Source organism: Lontra canadensis, unplaced genomic scaffold (assembly GCF_010015895.1).
Source record: "Lontra canadensis isolate GAN:19392208 unplaced genomic scaffold, GSC_riverotter_1.0 scaffold23, whole genome shotgun sequence".
Lineage (NCBI taxonomy): Eukaryota > Metazoa > Chordata > Mammalia > Carnivora > Mustelidae > Lontra > Lontra canadensis.
The window spans coordinates 20,176,958-20,198,433 of record NW_022631017.1 but is presented as its reverse complement, the minus strand read 5'-3'; the positions used below and the strand labels follow the sequence as shown (position 1 = coordinate 20,198,433).

Sequence of the window (21,476 nt, the reverse complement as noted above, 5' to 3'; positions counted from 1 at the left end):
TTCTACGTGCTGCTAAAATAACGCTTTGCGTGGCTACACGTTTAGCTAAAACAGGAAGAAAGCATCTGCTCATTCAGTCGAAACATTACGGTGACATATTTTTACCTGAGCTGCAGAAAATCCAACGGTACTCCTCCCTCCCCCCCGCCACCCGCCCCGCCCCGGCCCCCAAATAAGCCATTAGCCCTCCCGTCCTCCCCACCCCCGCCCGCCGCACGCAGCCCACCGGGCCGGGAGGGAGCGGGGCGGGCGGGGAAAGGGTCAAGCTCTACTTCGCCACCACTCGGCCTTCCGAGCTCCAGGAAAGGATGTCAGGTTCACAGGGTCTGCGCCCAGCGCCATTAGCACACCTTCGAGCGCTCTCCAGAGCCTGGGCGGGAGGCAAGTTTGGCGGGTCCTGGCTCCGGCCCCCCCGCCTCTCCCCAGCGGCAGCATCAGCTGCGGCCGGCGGCTAGAGCTGGTCCCCGCCTCACCCACCTACCTACAGGGCGGGGGCGCCGGCTCCTCGGGTCCCGGAGAAGGGGATCCGGCGCACGCATTTCTGGGAGCGGTGGCCTCTGCAGCTCGGCGCGGGGGAGCGCATCCTCTAGGGTGGGGGAAGGAGGGGTCGGAGGAGGTTCGTGCGGCTAGGAGGAGCAGGGGCGGGAGGGAGGAGCGCCGAGGCGCGTGCCCCCGGGGAGCGGCGTCGGGAGCTGGTGGACTCGGGCGCCGCCAAGACTCCTCAGTCCTCTCCCCGAGCGCGGCACCTTGCCAGCCCTGCAGCTGCGCCCGTGGTCAGGGCATCGGCCGCGACAGGCTCGCGGGCCCATCCGGAGGCGGGGAACTGCGGGTGGCGCGACGCGGTGCAGACGCCCGCCTCTAGCTCCGCCCGGCCCGCGCCACGCTCTGCGCCCCTCCGCAGCGGCGGGGGCCAGGAAGCTCCGCGGCGGGGCTCGGCGGCTTGGGTTGCGGCATCCTCCCCGCCCCAGCGATCTCCGAGCTGGAAGGCTGAGTACCCACCCCCGCCACCCCTCGGCTGCCGCAGCCTCCGCGGCCCCGACACAGCCCCGGCCTTGGCCGGGCGGCTCCGCCCCGGAGAGCTGCGCGCGCGGCCTCCGCAGGCCTCGGCCCATTGTGACGCGTAGGAGAGGGAGCTTGGTGCTACCCCGGCGGCCGAACGCCGGGCGGCGCAGCCTGGGAGGGTCGTCTCACCTCGCCCGGGGCCGCATCCCCTACAACTGGCCTGCCATGGCCACCACTCTTCGTGGAAAGTGAGGCTTTGAGAGCAAAGCTGGAGTTATAAAGCGTCTCTCCGAGTTTTAAAGCCTTGAGTTTCCGTCCAGCTTGGGGACCACTGGCCACAATAAAGTCATCCTTCTGTCCTTTCCGGCTTTACGCTTCTCAAAGGGGCTCACCATCTCCTCCCCCTCCCGCTCCCGACCTGGTACAGCATCCCGGGTGCAGCCAAATTGCAATCAGTACAGCAGTAGGGACGTAGCTATTGGATTTTCCAGGCCGAGTCTTGGCAGAGATCCTAGAGAGCCTTGGTTGGGAGGATTTGCATCAGCAACGGGGCAGAGCTGGTGAGCTTCCCATCCCTTCTTGGGAGCTCTTTCCTCTTTGGTCCCATGACCAGCACTGCAAGATGACTAGGAGGATTTGGCCTTGAAGTTTACCCTTACACACGGGGGAAAAAAAAAGTCAAGGCACAGTCTGCAGCTGGTCTGATAACACTGGTATGTGAGAGGCCATACACACAAGCACACTAGATACTGGCCTCCTTTGGGTTGTTGATGCCGCTTATGGGCTTGGGCATTTCAGTTGCAAGTGGTCACGTTATACTATCTTGCAAGGTATGGAATAATTGTCCAATTCTGAACTGAACATATATAAAATTGGACATCCAGTTTATATCTTTAGGCAATTGCAGTAATTTGCAAATTATTTTCAAGGGAAAAATTAGACTCTTAAAATACAAAGAGCTGATTTTATTGAATCAAAAAGAATATTGTTTGGGATCTCCAGAGAAACTTAGCCATTCTCACACTTGTTTGATGAGTGCTTTTATGATGTTGAAATCTAAGATTTTTTTTAAATGGCAAAGATTAGGACATGTTCCATAGGAGTACAAACTGATAAAATCGCTAAGGCTTCTTGAGAGGAGTTCCATGTGGAGCAAGGTAGAAGCTGAACTGCTTAGGAATCAGGAAAACAGTGGCTCATGACTTCTCCACTTTGAGGACTCTGATAGAGAGCTACAGTTTATATTCAAAAGATACCTATTATTATTCATGATATTTCCTCCCAAATGCAGAATAACTCAATTATAGAAATATTCATGTATATATGTGATGCATAAGACAGAATGAAGTCACTTAATGAGAATTTAGCAGTTGCTTACTCTAACAATGTTTATAAAGAAGTCTGCCTTAGGATGCAGTTTATAGGGGCGCCTGGGTGGCTCAGTGGGGTAAGCCGCTGCCTTCCACTCAGGTCATGATCTCAGAGTCCTGGGATCGAGTCCTGCATCAGGCTCTCTGCTCAGCAGGGAGCCTGCTTCCCTCTCTCTCTCTCTCTCTCTCTCTGCCTGCCTCTCCATCTACTTGTGATCTCTCTCTGTCAAATAAATAAAATCTTAAAAAAAAAAAAAGAATGCAGTTTATAGGACATTTGTGGAAATGTTCGTTGAGTGGCAATTCTTGACTATCTGTCCTGGTATAATAGAGATTTCTGCTCCCCAGCTTAGAAGTAGAAAAAAATTACCCGTAAAGATTCATCACTAGTTCCTTCTCATTAATTTAGCGTTTATTGATTTGCCCAGGCAAAAAAAAAATCGTTTCCTTATCCCCTAGTAGATATGTACTGTCCAATACTAGCCACATGTGGCCACTTAAATTTAACTTAAAAATGTATTTTTTCATTACACTAGCCACACTTCAAATGCTGAAGAGCTACACACATGGCTAGGGACCACTCTTTTAGATAGATTATTTCCAGTATTATAAAAAAATTATTCTGGGCAGTGCCACTCTAAATAGAGGGTGAAATTTTAATTGGGAGACAAGATGAAATACATAAAATAATTTGAGAAATCTTAGTACACTAAAGATTGAACCTCATTAGAACATGTACTGTTTAAGAACATGGCAGTCTCTTAAGAATTTAGGCTCTGATCTCAGACTATAGCTCTACCTGTGCTGACGTAGGATATGTTGCTTAACCTCTGTTTGCTTTATCTGTAAAAGGGAGATAATAGTATCAACTTTATAGGATGGATATAGAGATTAAATGAGGTAATCCATGAATGATGCTTAGACTTAGAATAGGACCAAGAAAAGTTAGCTATGACTCTTATACATTATTTTAGTAAAGGTTTTCTTTCTTTAGTAAAGGTTTTCTTTAGTAAAAGGTCTTCTTTCTCTCTTTATTTTCTTTCTTTCTTTCTTTCTTAAAAGTTGTAACCTTTGGGTGCCTGAGTGGCTCAGTCAGTTAAGCTTCCGATTCTTGATTCCAGCTCAGGTCATGATCCTAAGGTTGTGAGATCAAGCCCTGCCACAGGCTCCAGGCTCAGCCCAGAGTCTGGGGAGGCTTTGGGAAACATCAACAAACAATAGCAACTGTCACTGCAAATGTGTGCAGTACTTTTCTTATGTATCTATCTAAATATCATTTTGTAAGGAGAGGTGTGGAGGGATGGGGTAACTGGGTGATGAACACTGGAGAGGGTATGTATTGTAATGAGCACTGGGTATTATATAAGACTGATGAATTACAGAGCTGTACCCTGAAACAATACAATATATGTTAATTAATTGAATTTAAATTTAAAAAGGAAAAAACAACAACAACAACAAAAAAGATAATTTTGTAATGAAGTGTGGCTAGTGTGTCTTTTTTTTTCCCTCAAGGGAGGGAGAGCATATGCCCACATTGGGGCATGGGGGTAGGAGTGGAGGGAGAGGGGAGAATCTTAAGCAGAATCCATGCTGAGGCCAAGGTCAATCTTATGACCCTGAGCACATGACCTCAGTGAAATCAAGAGTCAGACGCTCAACCAACTGAGCTACCGAGGTGCCCCTAGTGTGTCTGGTTTTTTAAATTTTTAAAATTTTTTTATAAACATATAATTATTTTTAACCCCAGGGGTACAGGAATGTGTCTGTTTTTAAGCACAACACTCACTGGTTACCTTTCCTTGAACTGGAATTCCAGGAACATCAGCAAATACTGCTCTAATAGTTTGCCATAATGAAAGGCTCCTTGGATAAGCAATGAGCTCTCAACCACTGAAAGAACTGAAACTCCTTTGGAAGTTTGGAAGGTATCGGAGCGAAGATTTGTGTATTGGGTGATGAGTTTAGTCTGCTGGCACCAAGAAAGTTCACTCTTAATGGTTAAACCTATCCCTCTCTTCCTAGCAGAGAAACACCTCCTTTCACATGCCTGACTTGAGCTGGTTGAGACTCAGGAGTTCCACGGGAGGTAAATGCTAATGACATCTGTGGAGGTCTGTGGGTAGCCATCTTGGACCTAAAGAGACAGAATTGAGTTCACTGTTTAATAGTGTTGAAGGTAGAAGATCATTTTTACAGCTGCTGTCATTGGTCCAGCACATCGCAGATACCCCTTGAATTTTGAGAAAAATGTAAATAGGTCTTTGTGGATGGGCCTAGGCTCAGTGTTTCTCTCAGTTATAAAGTCTAAGGAGGAGGGAGAAATCTCCTTGTCATTTGAGAGGAGAAGGCTGAGGCTCCCAGAATGTATTCAGAAAGAAATATTGATGTCCGTGGAAATGGACTGCTGTCTGGTCGCCTGTCAGCATGCAGAACGAATGGCTGATTATTTATATCAAGCCCAACAAATTTGCCCTTTTTTTAAAGTCACAGTTCATTAAAAAAAATTATCTGCTCTTGGAGAGTTTCTGCTGCTTTATTTCTGCTGGAAAGTCTCTTTAGTAGCTTGAGAATTCATTACATGTTTTTTTACATTTTCTGGAAAACTTAGTCAAATAAGCTGGTACAAAGACATTGCAGCTAAAATATTATTTAAAATTCTGAAATGAACCCCTAAAAAGAACTGGTAGTTGTTGCCTCGGATTCATTAGATGAAAGAAATTTACAGTGCAATGAACTGAAAAGGGTTTTTTTCAAAGGACGTAATTATAGATTCACAATTGAAAAAATATATATATATGTGGAAGTCCCAGGTTTCCCCTGCCCCTCTCCCACAGCTCCAGTTGTCCCTCCATGGTAACATCTTGGGTAGCTCCAGTACAATATCAAAATCAGAAAAATGACACAGGTATGATCTTTCAAGCTTGTTTGTATTTCATCAGTTTTACATATTCTCTTTTGTGTTTGTGTGTCTTATGCAATTGTATCATCTGTACAGATTATCCCAATAAGACACAGGACTGCTCTAGTACCACAAAGCTCTCATGACCTGCTTCCTTATAGTTGCATCCATCTTCCTCTCCACCACATCTCTGATTCCTGCAAATCACTCATCCCTTCTCATCTCTAAAATTTAAAAAACGCTATACAAAAGCAACCATACTGTATGTAAATTTTTAGATTTTTTTTTCATAACTCCCTTGGGATCCATCCGCGTTGTTATGTGGATTGATGGTTTGTTCCCTTTTTTGATAAGTATTCCATGGTATGGATGTACCACAGTTTAACTGTTCACCCACTGAAGAATATTTCTGTGGTTTCCAGTTTGGGGTTATTATTTTAAAAAAAGCTGCTATAAACATTTGTGGACAGACTTTGTGTAAACATAAGTTTTCATTTCTCTGGGATAAGTTCCCAAGAGCACAAGTGACGGGTCAGATGATAAGTGCATGTTTAGTTTTATAAGAAACTGCCAAATTATTTTCCAGAGTAGCTGTACCATTTTACATTCCCATCAGTAAAGTATGCATGATTAGTTACTTGAACCCTACCAGACTGAACTTCAAGGTCAGGAATCCCATTTTGTTCATCTTGATGTCCTTCGTGCCTAATATAGTCCCTGCCTAATACAGGCCCTGGCATATATTAGTGAATAAATATTTGTTTAATAAATGAACAAATTAATGAACAGAAGAATAGCTGAGTCAGACTGGAATCAAATTGAAAAATAAAATTGTCAATAGATTATAAGTGACTTTGAACTGGATACAATGATTTTTCTTCCAATATATAGCAACATTTTCAAATCAGAAACCGGCACTCTATAAGTTGAGTCATTTTGGAGCAAATCTGTAAAAACTAAATGCTAAATTATGTTGAGCCAAGTTACTCATATTAGTACTTTGGTAAAAGAAGAAGATTGGAAATAATCTAAATGACTGATATGAACTGCTTTAATAAAATGCCTAAATAGTGGAATACGATGTAGTTATCAAAAGTAATGAGAAAACTTTTTTATGTAAAGAATGTCCCTCTTTTAAAAGGTATTAATTTTAAGAAGTTAGAAAAAGTATGTAGAGTATGTCCCTCTTTGTGTAAAAATAAAACAAAGAGATTAAAAAAGAAAAGATATATGCATAAAGACCTTAATTCTCTCTAAGCCAGTCTATAAACTAGTGTGTGCCTGAAGTTGTGGGACAGAAGGTAAAGAAGTGCTCAAAAATAAGGGAGACATGGGGTGCCTGGGTGGCCCAGTGGGTTGGGCTTCTGCCTTTGGCTTGGGTCATGATCTCAGGGTCCTGGGATCAAGTCCCGCATCGGCCTCTTTGCTTGGTGGGGAGCCTGCCTCTCCCTCTCTCTCTGCCTGCCTCTCTGCCTACTTGTGATCTCTGTCTGTTGGATAGATAAATAAAATCTTAAAAAAAAAAAATAAGGGAGACATATCAAAAGAATATGGGAGCAAACTTAAAAGGACTCCTCTGGCCAAATTTGGGACAATTTAATTATTAAGAAAAATGACAGTGCTGGATTATAACACACTGAATAAAAACAGAAAAAGAATATATGAGTCCAGACCGATATTTAAAAATCAGAGAATAAAAAGAGAAAGGAGAGAAAGGGAAGTTATTTACAAGAGAAAAATAAAACAAAAACACCATTTTGCAATCACCACGGTAATAATTGATTCAAGCAAAGATTGTCAGTGGGTGAAAGTTTACTGAGGAACAGAAGATTCATACATTCTCAAAGCATGGTGGACACCTTAACCAAATGCTCGAATTTACTCTATGTTTCCTATAGCTGCTGTAAAAAATTAGCACAAACTCAATGGTTTAAAACAACACGAATGTATTATCCTACAATTCTATAATCCGCAAGTCTGACATTGGGTCTCACTAGGATAAAATCTAGGTGTTTGGGAGGGCTGTTTTCTTTCTGGAGGCTCAAGGGAAGAATCTGCTTCCTTGCCTTTTTCAGCTTCCGGAGGCCACCTGAATCCCTCAGCTCAAGGTCCTCTTCCCCTTCTTCAAAGCCAACAGAGGTAGGTTGAGTTTTCCTCAGACCACATCACTGGGACACTAACTCTCCTACCTCTCTCCTTTACTTATAAGGACCCTTGTGATGATTTTGGGCCCCCTCAGAGAATCCAGGAAACTTTCCTGTGTCTCAGAATCCTTAATCACATCTGCAAAGTTCCTATTGCCATGTAAAGTAACAGATTCATGTGTTCTAGAGATTAGGACTGGGACATCCCTGTGGGGGCCATTATTCTGCCTACAATATTGACCATGAGAGACAATATGATACATCAGCATTATGCCACTCTGATGTCAGGTACTGAGAAGGACACATAACTTAAGGTTCTTTTCTTTTCAAAAGAGATACTTATCTGAATTGATAAATTCAGTTCTGAAACAACTGTCTTTCACAATTCAAAAAGATCAATATTGTTAAGAAAAATTGGGAATTGTTCCAGAATTGTTCTGGAATAATGGTTTCAGAATTTTAAAGGTCTAAGAAGTGTTATTTTGACAATTGAAACGTTAGTTTTTAACCGTATAATACATAATAATATTATATTACCTTTAAATTACCTAAATGTGATAATTGTTTTCCTTGTCCTTAGGAAATACAGGATAAAGTATTTAAAAGTAAAGTATTATGATGTCTGCAACTAACCCCAAATGCTTCAGAAGAAAGAGAAAGAGAAAGCAAATATAGCAAAAAATCAACAACTGGTGAATCTAAATCAGTACTGTAAAATAGAAATATAATGCAAGGCACATATATAATTTTAAATAGTCTAGTAGATACCTTAAAAAGTGAAGAGAAAGTGAAATAAATTTTTATGATATTTTAGCCTGATATATTTCTTTAAAAATTTTTTTTATGTAGAGAGGGACAGAGAGAGAGCACCCACCTGAGCGGTGTGAGGGGCAGAGGGAGAGAGAGAGAGAAAATCCCAAGCTGACTCAACGCCAAGTGTGGGGCAGGACAAGGGGCTCAATCTCATCACCCCAAGATCATGAACTCAGCTGAAATCAAGAGTCCCCCTCCCAACCGAATGTGCTACCCAGGTGCCCCAAACCGATATATTTCTAATTTAAAAACATAATCAAAGTAAACATTATTGAGCTATTTTACATTTCTTTCCTTCTATATTAAGGCTTAAAAAACCAGTAGACAAGGGTGCCTGGGTGGCTCAGTGGGTTAAGCCGCTGCCTTCGGCTCACGTCCTGATCTTAGGGTCCTGGGATCGAGCCCCCGCATCCAGCTCTCTCCTCAGCAGGGAGCCTGCTTCCCTTCCTCTCTCTCTGCCTGCCTTTCTGCCTACTTGTGATCTCTGTCTGTCAAATAAATAAATTAAAAATCTTAAACAAACAAACCCAGTAGGCAGTCATCACCTATAGAACATTTAAGTTTGCGCTAGCTGCATTTCAATCCACAATAGTCACATGGGCTGGTCTTACTAAATTGGACAGCACAGGTTTAGATGAAGAGTGTATGTGTGTTCATTGTCCTACACTTGCAATTTTCTGTAGGTTTGGAATTTTTCAAGATAAAAAGCTGGAAAAGGGGCACCTGGGTGGCTCAGTGGGTTAAAGCCTCTGCCTTCCGCTTAGGTCACGATCCCAGTGTCCTGGGATGGAGCCCCACATTGGGCTCTCTGCTCAGCAGGGAGCCTGCCTCCTCCTATCTCTCTGCCTGCCTCTCTGCCTACTTGTGACCTCCCTCTTTAAAAATAAATAAATAAATAAATAAATACTCATCACAAAGGGAAAATGTATCATCCATATATAAAATAAAAGCTGGAAAAAAGAGAGATATTAGTTTGTGTATGCATAGACTGTTTCTAGGATACAGAAGAAACTTAACACTGGTTACCTCTGGGAAGAATAAATTAGTGACTGGGGAAAAGAGAGGGATGGTGGTGTTTATTGCACCATTCTGTCCTTTTGAGCATATTGTGACTAAGTCTATTAAAACTTAAAATTATTCTAAAAAAATAATATTCGCTTTGTCTTCGTGTTCAAAACAAGATCCTTTTTTACTAAGCTCTGATAACTCGCAATTCAGAGGAAAGAGCTCCACCTACTGAACCTGATTTCCTAAGAATTCCTTGATAGAGGAAAGTGTGTGTCCTATTTAAAATATAATTAAGTTTAGAAATTTGTTGTAATTTTTCTATCTTTATCAGCCCTTAAAAATCCGTTTAATCTTCCTGCTTGCATATTATTATTATTATTAAAGATTTTATTTATTTATTTATTATTTATTAATTATTATTATTATTATTTATTTATTATTACAGAGAGAGCGTGCAAGCAGGGGGAGCAGCAGGGAGAGGGAGAAGCAGGCTCCCCACTGACCAGGGAGCCTGACGTGGGGTTTGATCCCAGGACAAGGGCATCATGACAAGCGGAGGACAGACGCTTAACGGACTGAGCCACCCAGCACCCCCTCTTGCATATTATTAAACATTTTAGACAAATTTTATCAATAATCTAAACCATCTCAGGGTTGCCTGAAAACAAGAAACAATATTCAAACAGGCTCACCTAAATTCTACGATGGTGGATGACAGCGGGAACTCATCGTGGCACCAGAGGTTGTGAGCAAGTTCATTGTGAATTTCTATCTACTTTACTTAAGCCTCCTTCCATGTTGCAGCGGAGCTGGGTCTCTTGGGTTACATTTGTTCAACTGGAACGGTTGGCACTTCAAAGTGGAGTTACATCCTGTTGTCTTCTGCTCCTGTGTTATGAGGGTTTCTGAATCGAGCCTGGGCCGTAAGGCTGGTTGTTTTGTTGTTGTTGTTTTGTTTTGTTTTACTCCTCTGGTAATTGCATCATTTCCTGGCCGTGTCTCGCACAGAACGCTGAGCCGTGAAGCAATTGCCCGGGTAATAACACTTAAAAAATATGGGGATGATGGAAACGCAGTGGTTCGGAAGGGTTTCCTCGGATCCGGGTGCAGATGCTCTCCGCAGTGCTCTAGGCACGTCTCCCGCAGCTCTCAGCTTCGTTAGTCTGGTGCTTAGTAAGTAATCAGCACGATAGCCAGATAACCGCGTCCAAGGTGGGCGGTGTCACACCCAGCTCTACTACGCGAAATGCTCTCCGCCGGTGACAGTCTACCTTCAGATTTAGCTCAAGGTTTAGTGGGACTTAATGTCTGCGAGGGGGGGAAGGTCAGAAAGAGAGGTTAGATTTAGAAAGAGCAGCTAGATGATTAAAAAAAAAACAAAGCAAGTGACAAGCTTCCCGCAGTACTCTAGCATTTGCAATGGTATAGATATTTATGTTACATAATTAGCATGAATTGTGTAATTAGTCGGACTTGGAGGGTTCAGTTCCCCCCACCCCTGGGAGCCACCTCGGTGCAGGGCGGGGAGCGCGCAAAATTTGCATCCGTTTAGGAGGCCGCGACCCAAAATGGGAACGGAGTGGGTGGGGCTTAGAGCGAAGAAGCTCTCTTTTTACTGGTCTGGTTGACGTAGAGATTTTTAACGTGACAAATACACTTCGAGAAGAACTGGTGGTAACTTCCCTGGTGGTCTAGTGGTTAGGATTCGGCGCTCTCACCGCCGCGGCCCGGGTTCGATTCCCGGTCAGGGAAACCTTGTTTTGCAATTACTAGGAGTTTTCATTAGCGGTTCTGTTGTTTTTTAAAAATCATATTCATTTTATTCGATCATAAAAGTTGTTTTTTAAATCATATTCATTTTGTTCGATCATAAAAGTTGAATTGGTTTTAAATATTACTTAATCTAAGATTTAACACGCCTTCATTTCCGCCCACATACAGCAGCAGGTTCTATCCCTGTTCCTCAACGCATCCGCGGGGTTGTTGGCACAGAAGAGAATGTAAATATTGGGTTTCACCTGCTGGAGCACCTGGTGAGACGCTTTACCTAGATAGGGACTGGAGGGTTGGAAGGGAGCAAAGTGAAAGGTGGAGGTCTTGTGAGACCTGAAGGGGAGGCCTGGATAGAGAGGAAGGTGCGTGAAGAAGAAAGACAGTGAGGAGAGTGGTGAGTGGGGAAATGGTGGACACTCCCTGTTCCAGTGCATGTCTCCTTAACAAAACCAGAGTACAAGAACTTTGTGGAAGGAGAAGCAAAGCACTGAAGATAGAGCAAGCACTCCAACCCGGGGCTGACTAGGTCCTCTGTACATAATTAAAACAAAAATGGACGGAAGTAGAGCGAGGAGAGTCTTGATCCCCACCCAGCACATAAAGGGGCAAATAAAACTGCCCATCATAGTTGCGTAGAAAGTCAAAGGAAAACATGTTTAAGGTTTTGAATATGGTCACTAATTTGGAAAGGGTGCTGACTGGGAGCGTGGTAAAGCAGGAAGCTGTGTTACAGTAAGATTTGGTTTGAAGAGGTCATCCAAGTGAATTTGTCCTATATGTATAGAGTGAAATTTTTGACTAATAATGATAGATTTGGAGGAGATCCTGCTTTGAAAAGTGAGAACTGAAGGCCCAAAAGTAGAAATGCTTCCTAAGTGATTGAGTGCAGCATAAAGAGGGAAGGTTTGCAGGCTTGACTTCCACTAGAGGAAGACAAACTAAGAAAGCCTGAAGAAGAGTCCATACAAGTCAGGGTTAAAGAAGCTAAAGAAGAGAGTCTAGAAATTGCAGTGTACTCACTAATAGGTATTTTAAAATATTTAAATATTTAAAAATAAAAGGTATTTTTCTTGCATGGTTAATTTTTAAAAATATTTTATTTATTTATTTGACAGAGAGAGAGAGAGAGAGAGACACCTAGAGAGAGAAGGAACACAAGAACAGGGAGTGGGAGAGGGAGAAGCAGGCTTCTGGTAGAGCAGGGAGCCTGATACGGGGGCTCAATGTGGGGCTCGAGGGGGGGCTCAATTCAGGGCTTCATGTGGGGCTCAATGGGAGCACCCTGGGATCATGACCAGAGCCGAAGGTAGACGCTTGACCACTGAGCCACAGGCTCCCTGCTTGGTTAATTTTTTAGTGGAGTTTTATTTCATTTAGTCTTGGTGTCATCCTTATTGTGTTTCACCAATACAATTGCTATTCTTAGTCAAATAAGTACACTTTTCCTAAATAATATTGTCATTTAGACACAGCAGTACTATATCACATTACATACACACAGCACAAAGTTGCTGCTTTGTAGAGCCAGAATATTGTACTCTGTTCCGTCCTTATGGAAAAGGGGGAAATGCTGAAGGACTGTTTGTAGAAATATTCCACATATGAGGAGTTTCCTTAAATATGAAGGAGTAGAAAGTAATTAACCAGCACAGATGAAAGCAAAGGTTATTTGCTGCATACCAAAAACATTTTTCTGAACTTGTCAAATTATTTCACTTTAAACACAAAATCATCAAATATGAAATTATTTCATTTTAAACACAAAACCATCAAATGATGCATAATTGAATATTAAGATGGCTGAGAGGAAGCAGGGTGGGGAGAAAGGAAGGGAAGGACTTTCATCAGCATCTAGTGCAGTGCTTGACATAGGGTTGGTGCTGAATTAATGGATTACTTTATCAATTAAATCAAGGAGTAGATTGCTAAGACTTCACTTGAAAATAATCACCTACATGTTCAGCCCTCATAATTCCATTTTTTTTTAATGAACCACAGCTCTGTATTTCCACTGGAAGAAGTAGAAAAGGAATTACACTGAGTCAATCTTAATACACAACTTAATGAGTTCTTTCAGATTCTGAGCACTGAATTAAGCCCTTTATCTACAATAATCAAATCAATTCATACAACAATTATCCTTGTTTTGTAGTTTGGGAAACACACACTCAGAAACATTATTTAAACTATTTGAAATCATAGTATATGGGGAAACCAGGATTCCAACCCGATTTGCCCATCCTAAATCTGATATTCTTTAAGATTGCTCACACTACAACAAATTTTCTGGTGGCACACACTGGCATCTTCTTTAGAGCACATTTTACAAATAGGATGGCTCATAGGGAGTGTTACACAGAAGTATATGACATTTCAGGTTCTCTTTTAAAGTTATAATTGAATCCTATGCACAAAAAATTTAGTAAAAGTCAACTCTAGTAGTTTTGGGGGCTATCAGATTCCATAGAAACATGTGGAAAACATTTATTTATTTATTTATTTATTTATTTATTTATTTATTTATTATTTTTGAGAGAGAGATAGACAGACAGCAGGAGTGGTAGGGGCAGAAGGGGAGGGAGAGAGAGAATTTCAAGCACTAGGTGCAGCTAAAAGCTAGGCTCAATCCCAAGTCCCTGAGATCATGATCTGAGCTGAAACCAAGAGTCAGATGCTTAATCAACTGCACCACCCAGGCACCATGGAAAACTTTTAGTTAAGAAACAAGCTCAACAGCAAAGACAGTGTACTTACATTAATGGATAAGCATGTTGATTTGTGAAAGTGTTTTTTTTTTCCCTTTAGTACAATTTTTTTTTAATTTAAAAATCATCTTTACCACATTTCCATTTGATCATTATTATTTTATTGACTTAAAAATGATTCTTTTTTTTAAATTCCTTTAATAGGTAGGCTATAGAAAAATAATACTTTTACATTTGTTACACAAAAGGAAAGCAATTTAAATTTAAACTACAACTGACATGACTAGCTTTTTTACCAGCTTGTCACATGCTATGAATTTTTATAATATATATCACATAACACATTGTAGTTTATATAACATGCTATAGTTTTGTGTAAGTTATGTTTTCATAAATTCCTAGATGTCAGAGTTCATAAAATATACTTCTTCTGACTTGCAAAGTGATAATCATATCATTGGTGGCCGAAAATTGTTGCTGTATTTTGGTCTCAATAATTAGTATGACGCCTGAAGGCACTAATGGGATAGTAAGCCAAGAGCTCCTTGAGGGCAACATCTGTATCACATTCCTCTTTGTATCCCCAAGGCGATGTTGGTACTTGGCACATAGGAGCAATACAAATGACTCTTGAGTGGAAAAACGAAAGAATGAGGCAAGAATGGAACTAACACTTCTCTCAAGAAAACTGTGTGACCAGTAAATTAAAAAAAAAAAAAAGAGTATCAAATTCTTTTGTAATTAAGAAATGCAAATTAAAATGTAAAAGATTCTGTTTACACCCATCGAAGTGGCAAAAATGAAAAAAAATCTCAATATCAAGTGTTGACAAGGATGTAGAACAACGGCACTTACATGCTAATGGTGGAAGTGTAAACTGGCGTGCTAAGATAACTTCGGGAAACAGTATGGTGTTATCTAGTAGACTTGGAGTTTCCCATGCCCAGCAATTCAACCCCTGGGAAGTCCCTGCACAGGGGCACCGGGAGATACATAGAATGTTTACTGCAGCACCATCATAATAGACCCAAAGTGGAAGCAATCTCAACAGCCATTAAGAATAGAGTGGCTAAGTATATTGTGGTTTAGTCATTCGATGAAATACTACAGTGTAGTGAAAATAAATGGATTACAGCTCCGCTTATCAACATACGAATCCAGAAAAATATGATTTAAAAGCAAATTGAATACAGAATGATTCCATTTTATTTGAAGTTTTAAAATGCTAAAATAAAAATAGTGTTCATGGGTAAATATATAAACAGATGGCGAACTATAAAGAAAAACAAGAGAGTGGTTATTGCTGGTTGATAGAAAAGAGGGAGGAAGGATTTGGCAAGACACATGCAGGGGTATTTTGAAATACTGGTAATTCTAGCCTGGTTGTACTCAGTTGTTAATTCTCATTTGATTATTTATAATGTATGACACTAGTTTTCTCCACCAGTTCGATGTTTAATTAAAAAACAAAAGGGAATGAATGCTATGTTTGGGCAAACTCTTTGGGACGATGGTATGCCAGCAATATTTCGTTGAGCAAAATCTCACTCCTCTCGATAGCCATAGTTTATAATGGTGCTTTTCTATAAAGTAGGGAAGTTCTAGGCATTTTGTAAGTGACAAATGTGAAAATAAACCACAAGGTGGCATCATAGACTCATGTGTCTCATTCAGACACATTTAATCCAAGTAACACACACTTGCTTTGGAAATGTTGAGTATAGTCAAAATCTAGAGTTTATTGTATTTATAGGGAGTAGTAGAGGATATTTTTATTCTTTTACCTTCTTTCTTCTCATTTCATCAGTTGTGCTTAATTTTACTTGCATATATTCTGTGTCATCAGATTAAAGTTTGAGGGAAGCAATTCAAATAAATCCAACGCAGCAAGGACGCAGGTCCTGCTTGTGACATTTATTCCTTCATTCCTCATTCAGTCATGCACTTGTATAGTCATTCATTTAACCAATGTCTGCCAATATTTGTTAATGTTTCTTTCTGTACCAGACGTAAGTCAAAGAAGCTCTGGAGACTTACTATGAGCAAAAAATAGTCATTATCATTTGCTTTTCATACAGTGGATGAGATAGTAAATAATCATATCCTTACAAATTTAAATTGCAACTGACAGATTCCATAAGGAGATGTACGTGATTCCACACTAGGGTTTTGAATCAGGTGGAGATGTCAGCAGAGCCATCCATCTTTTGAGATCTGAAAAATGAAGATGAGTTACCTAGGTAAAAAGGAGAGAAAAGGCCTTTCTAAGTAGAAGGAAAATGTGCAAATGCTGGTAGCAGGAGACAGCAAGGAGATTATCAGGGGCTGAAAGAAAGCCCTGATGGCTGGATGGCAAGTCAGAGGTGGTAAGGCAAGGGGAGGAGAGACCTAAGAAGTGGGCAGGAGATAGCTCTTCCATGGCTCTCAGCCTGAGGGTAAGGATTTTGTCTTTGTACTAAGAGCATTGGGGAGCTACAGAGGAGAGCCAGAGAGGCATGGCCTAAAGCCCTTGACCTGTCACTGGTAAATCCACAGCTTCGTCAATGTCAAGGGAAGATTCTGCCTTAGGGCCAAAATGGGGCACAGCTCTGCTCACCTGTGTATGTGTGATTTGCCTTTTGATGGTGAAGGACATCATTTAAAGACAGTAATAGAATTTCAATCTCAGCCATGTTCATTAGATTCAAGATTTTTCTTCTAAAGAGACATTACTCCATTGTATTTATTTTGAATCAGTCTAATAACCATTGCTTTTGAAGACGGGAAACATAAAGCATGATTTCTTAACCAACCAATAGACCTATTCAGCTCACGCACAACAAAATGCAAAGCTTTGGCATCGAAAATATAAAAGATATGAAAGAAAACGTTTATTGTAATGCTGTCTCAGAAAGAACCGTGCATTAGAAATCAGGAGATCTGTGTCACAGGACTGTGGGAAAGATGATCTTAATTTTGTTGGGACTCAGTTTTCTTCTTCTGTAAAATGAAGCATCAGTCTAGGTTATGTTCTTCTAACTCTGAAATTTTGGAAATCTGCAAATTTATTTATATAAAGCAAAATGTACAGGCAAATAATGTAAAGAGAACAGGCATTGAGGAAGTAACTTGGTATGAATTTGAATAAAGGTGTGTGAATGGGACTGAATGAGACTTATTTTGGATCTTAAGACATTTTCAATAAACTAAATTTGAATAACCTACACTACAGTTTATTGATAATGTATTATGTACCAGATCTTATGAACATTATCGCACTTAATCCTCAGAAAATTCTTGTGAGATAGGTGTTGTTTTTTTAGTCCTATTTTGCTAATTAAAAAACAAAGCTTACACAGATTCAGTAATTTGTTCAAACTCACACTGTTAATGCATCTTTTTTTTTTTTAAGATTTTTATTTATTTATTTGACAGAGATCACAAGTAGGCAGGGAGGCAGGCAGAGAGAGAAGAGGAAGCAGGCCCCCTGCTGAGCAGAGAGCCCGATGAGGGGCTCGATCCCAGGGTCCTGGGATCATGACCTGAGTGGAAGGCAGAGGCTTTAACCCACTGAGTCACCAAGGCACCCCCTGTTAATGCCTCTTAAGATATATCTTGATCTGTTTGATTTCAGAACTTGTCCTTTTGGTTATTATACTATTTATTATATTCTTTGAAGAGTTGGGAATTTAAAAAATGACACATATATTGAGTAAAATAGAGATAACTTTACTAGAATCACAAATACAGATTTCAAGTTACTTGTAAGTGATCTGTTGAATAAGTATCAAGAATTTTAATAAGCTCCCACATCTTAAAACAAACAAAACTGTTTAATAGTCTTGATTTAATGAATTAAACATGCACTCTCCTGTATATGGCTGGGAAGTTGCACTACTATTAAGCAAACCATCTCCTTGTATGTTTTTGCTGTATCAGTCAAGGATACACTTGCAGAATTTTAACTCCTAAGCTATATATTTTAAAGGAACAATTGGACAAACAGCTTCCATCACTTTTCTCGCTACATCATATCCTGATGACAAACAATGGTGAACATTGTTTCTCCTTTCATCTCAAGCTTCTGATACCCAGAGCAAGGAAGCTGCTTGCCAGACCTTGTCGTTTGGAAAAGTGGCTAAATGCATTTAGGTTGAGTTATTGCTCCTGTGTTGTTTTGTCTATAGCTCCTGCTCTTGGGCAAGCTTGATGTTTGATGGTTCACATCAAAGGAACTGTGTTCTCTGTTGTTGAGAACTGGTCAACGCCAGACAGATAATTCATCGGTTTATTGCTGCGACCCGTTCTTATGATGGTCACGGTCAGGAGGCACTTGGTGTTTGAATCTGTTCCTTCAGTGCAATACATTTGTCTTAACCCTGCTTAATGATTCAGCTGGGATGGAGTTAAGGATATCTATGGGGTGGGGGTGCTTACTGAACCTTGAAAGGGGCACAGTGGCCCTTCAAGCCTCCTTATGGTAGGAGTAAATGATGTTTGTCATCAGAGGCAATGCTTGCTTACCAACCTTGGCCGTAGCCTCATCTGAGGGTCACCAGACTGTGGGCTTGATGATGCTACCACACCCACACTTGTACTGTACTATGCTTATCTTTCTGACAGAAAGCTGTCAAAACAATAAAATAAACCTAGCAGTGGGTGCTTGCTAGACAAAAAAGTGGCTGGTTTAGTTCCTGTTCAGGAGGTGGTGTGTGACTGTGACAGAGAAATGTATTATGATGAGAGTAAAATCTGGTCTATATGCCTCTGTGTTTTGTCCTCCTGACTGTGAGCACATCTCTGTCATCTTGCCAGACCCCAAGGGAAGCCTATTTAAAGCAGGCATACTGGGGCGGACTGGCTAGGACAAGGAAGAGGCCAGCCATTGCTGGCTCGGGAGAAAGTCTACACAAACAGCTACACAAAGTGCTAGTTGGATTGTTTTGGTGAAAAAAATAAAAGTCTTTATGTTCTCTGTAATTAAAGGAAAGGTTTAAAAAGAAGTGATGAAAGATCTAGGAAACAGAGTTTTACAGTATGGTAAATAATATTCAGCTTGATAACTTATAATCACAAAAAGGAGGGGTTAACTCAGTTAAAATACTCAGTTATTTAGGAGTTTATGAGCAATTTAAAATTTATCACCCCACTTGTACAAGTGAGACATTATGAATAACAGCAATTCTTAGCAACATACTTTTTCTTTCACATAAGAAAACGTGACTTTGTTATCACTGTGGTGAAAACACAAAACTATTACAATGCACACTTAATTGCAAGGAACTTTAGTTAATTTGTCAAAGATACTCAGCCTCGGTCTATCCCTTAAAAAAACAAATACAAAAATCAAAAAAAACGAAAAACCTTATGAGACATTCTATTATATGCATACCCATTTCATATGCATGAATCTCTTCATTCCCACAGACTAATAGGATGACAACTAAGATCAAGGAAACAGAATATTCAGTTCTTAGAAGACTAAGAACTTAGAGGCATATAAAAATGCCTCTGGTTATAAGACTTTTAAAAAACTTATACACATATAAATGGTTAACTGCTATTTGGAAAACATGCTTAACAGTAGGCCAGAATGTTCAGGCTAGTTTGAAATTCTTTCCTGATAATGAGAATTGTTACCGTGGATGGGTTACTGCGCAAGTCTTTCTAGGCCAAATGACGAGTATTGGTTTATGACATGATGGACCCGGAATATGTAAGTATTCAGAATGATCCAGCATTCTCCCACATCCCATCCCCATCCCCCACCCATAACCCCTTATTTTTTACATCCAGTGGGAGACTGGGGGGGGTATTTTCTCTTCGAACTCGATTTTCTCAGATACCTCATCTCTCTCTCTCTCTCTTTTTTAAAAAAGATTTTATTTATTCATTTGACAGACAGATCACAAGTAGGCAGAGAGGCAGGCAGAGACAGAGAGAGGAGGAAGCAGGCTCCCTGCTGAGCAGAGAGCCCAATATGGGGCTCGATCCCAGGACCCTGAGATCATGACCTGAGCTAAAGGCAGAGGCTTTAACCCACTGAGCCACCCAGGGGCCCCACTCTCTCTCTCTCTTTTTTTAAGTTTTTATTATTTATTATTTTATTATTTATTTAAGTTTTATTTAATTAATCTCTACACCTGAAGTGGGGCTCAAACTCACAACCCCACAATCAAAAGTTGCATGATCTTCCGATTGAGCCAGCCAGGAGCCCCCAGACACCTTGTCTTAATAGTTCACCATTTTGCTCTACCTTTGCCAACCACCTTGAATGAGATAAATTAGTAGCCATTACTGAGGCTCACTGATTAAGGTAAGGTAGGTATGACCTGCTTGAAAGCTAAAATGAGAAAACTGCCAAAACTATTTCCTTTTATGCTCTATGATGGAATAAAGTGGAGTTATTATTTTTTTAAAACCCTTTCATATATTAAAAGGGTAAGATGGTAGACATTTTTATGCTAATATGATAGAGAGATTTACTCTTGTCAATAATTCAAAGTGATTCCAGGCCTGTTGAAATATTCTTGAGTCTGAAAAAGCAGTGTCAAAAGCCATAGCCTAAAGGTTCAAAGGTATGGGTTGAAGAATCAGACAGGCCTGGGTTGAGTCATAGCTCAAACTGCTAGGTATGACCTTGGGCAATTAACCTCTTACTCTCCAATTCCTAATATGTGAAGCAAAGATAATAATATATACATTCCATAAGACAGTTACAATAATATATTCATTCCATAGGATAGCTTATTAAATGAGACACCAAATTTTAAACACATAGCATAGAATTTAGCACAGAGAACAACTGAACAATATTTGTAGTTAGTATTAACATGTTTTATTAGATCTATGACTTAGGTATGTAATGTTTCTCCATTCTAAGAGGACCCAATTCCCTCACCAAACCCATTCCTGTCTATTCCTTTGAAGTTGAAAGGATGGGAGAATGTACTACCTGGTACCTAGGGAACCATTTCTCAAACGCCTCTGGTCCCACATACAAGACTGTCGATGTAAGCCAAGGGGCTTTTTTTCTTTTTAAATTCCCCCATCTGAGTTCAAAGACTTATCCTTCCAAAGAATTTGAGCTATAGTCACAGTTTATGATGTCATATTTACTGCAGTGCTTTGTTTTAGTTGCTGAAATATTCACAACCTCAGTTATTGCTTAGATCTTAAAAGAATTACAAGGGGAAGTCAAACTCCATTCTTTAGTAAAATGCAGAGCTGGGAATAGTCCCATTGGACAATAAAAACATAAAAAGCTTCAAAAATATATCTATCTTTAGGTCATTAAGCTTACAAAATCAGGGTGCCTGGGTGGCTCAGTGGATTAGAGCCTCTGCCTTCAGCTCAGGTCATGATTCTGGGGTCCTGGGATCGAGCCCCGGATGGGGCTCTCTGCTCACTGGGGAGCCTGCTTCCCTTCCTCTCTCTCTCTGCCTTCCTCTCTGCCTACTTGTGATCTCTGTCTATCAAATACATATAATCTTAAAAAAAAAAACAACTTACAAAATCAATCCAGATTCACAATTTGACTAGGACCCCATCCTGATGAGATATTTTTAAAGTAAACTAAGTCAGCCACATCTTAATCTCTGTATATCTCTAGCCATGGATTTTTAAAAAAAGATTTTATGTATTTATTTGACAGAGAGAACACAAGCGGGGGAAGCTGCAGGCAGTGTAAGGAAGAAGCAGGCTCCCCACTGAGCAGCGAGCCAGCCTGACATGGGGCTCTATCCCAGGACCTCAGGATCATGACCCGGGCTGAAGGCAG

The 21,476-nt window shown here is 40.7% G+C and overlaps 1 protein-coding gene and 1 non-coding gene across 8 annotated transcripts in view; one reads left to right on the top strand and one right to left on the bottom strand.

Annotated features, from left to right (window-relative positions):
* Window positions 1–10,045, bottom strand: part of NCOA7 (nuclear receptor coactivator 7) — a 156,525-nt gene extending 146,480 nt beyond the window's left edge. For 4 of the 7 annotated variants that reach the window (XR_004383244.1, XM_032862462.1, XM_032862468.1 and 1 more), the window contains exon 1: window positions 482–777. The gene's annotated coding sequence lies outside the window, so the exon portion shown is untranslated. Of the gene's footprint in view, window positions 1–481; window positions 778–1,191; window positions 1,394–9,931 lie in introns of those variants that run through there. The other 3 variants (XM_032862463.1, XM_032862466.1, XM_032862464.1) reach the window with 3 other exon arrangements.
* Window positions 10,046–10,919: 874 nt separating this feature from the next.
* Window positions 10,920–10,991, top strand: TRNAE-CUC. The gene has a single exon. It is a non-coding gene; the product is annotated as a tRNA-Glu (tRNA).
* Window positions 10,992–21,476: the final 10,485 nt, after the last annotated feature.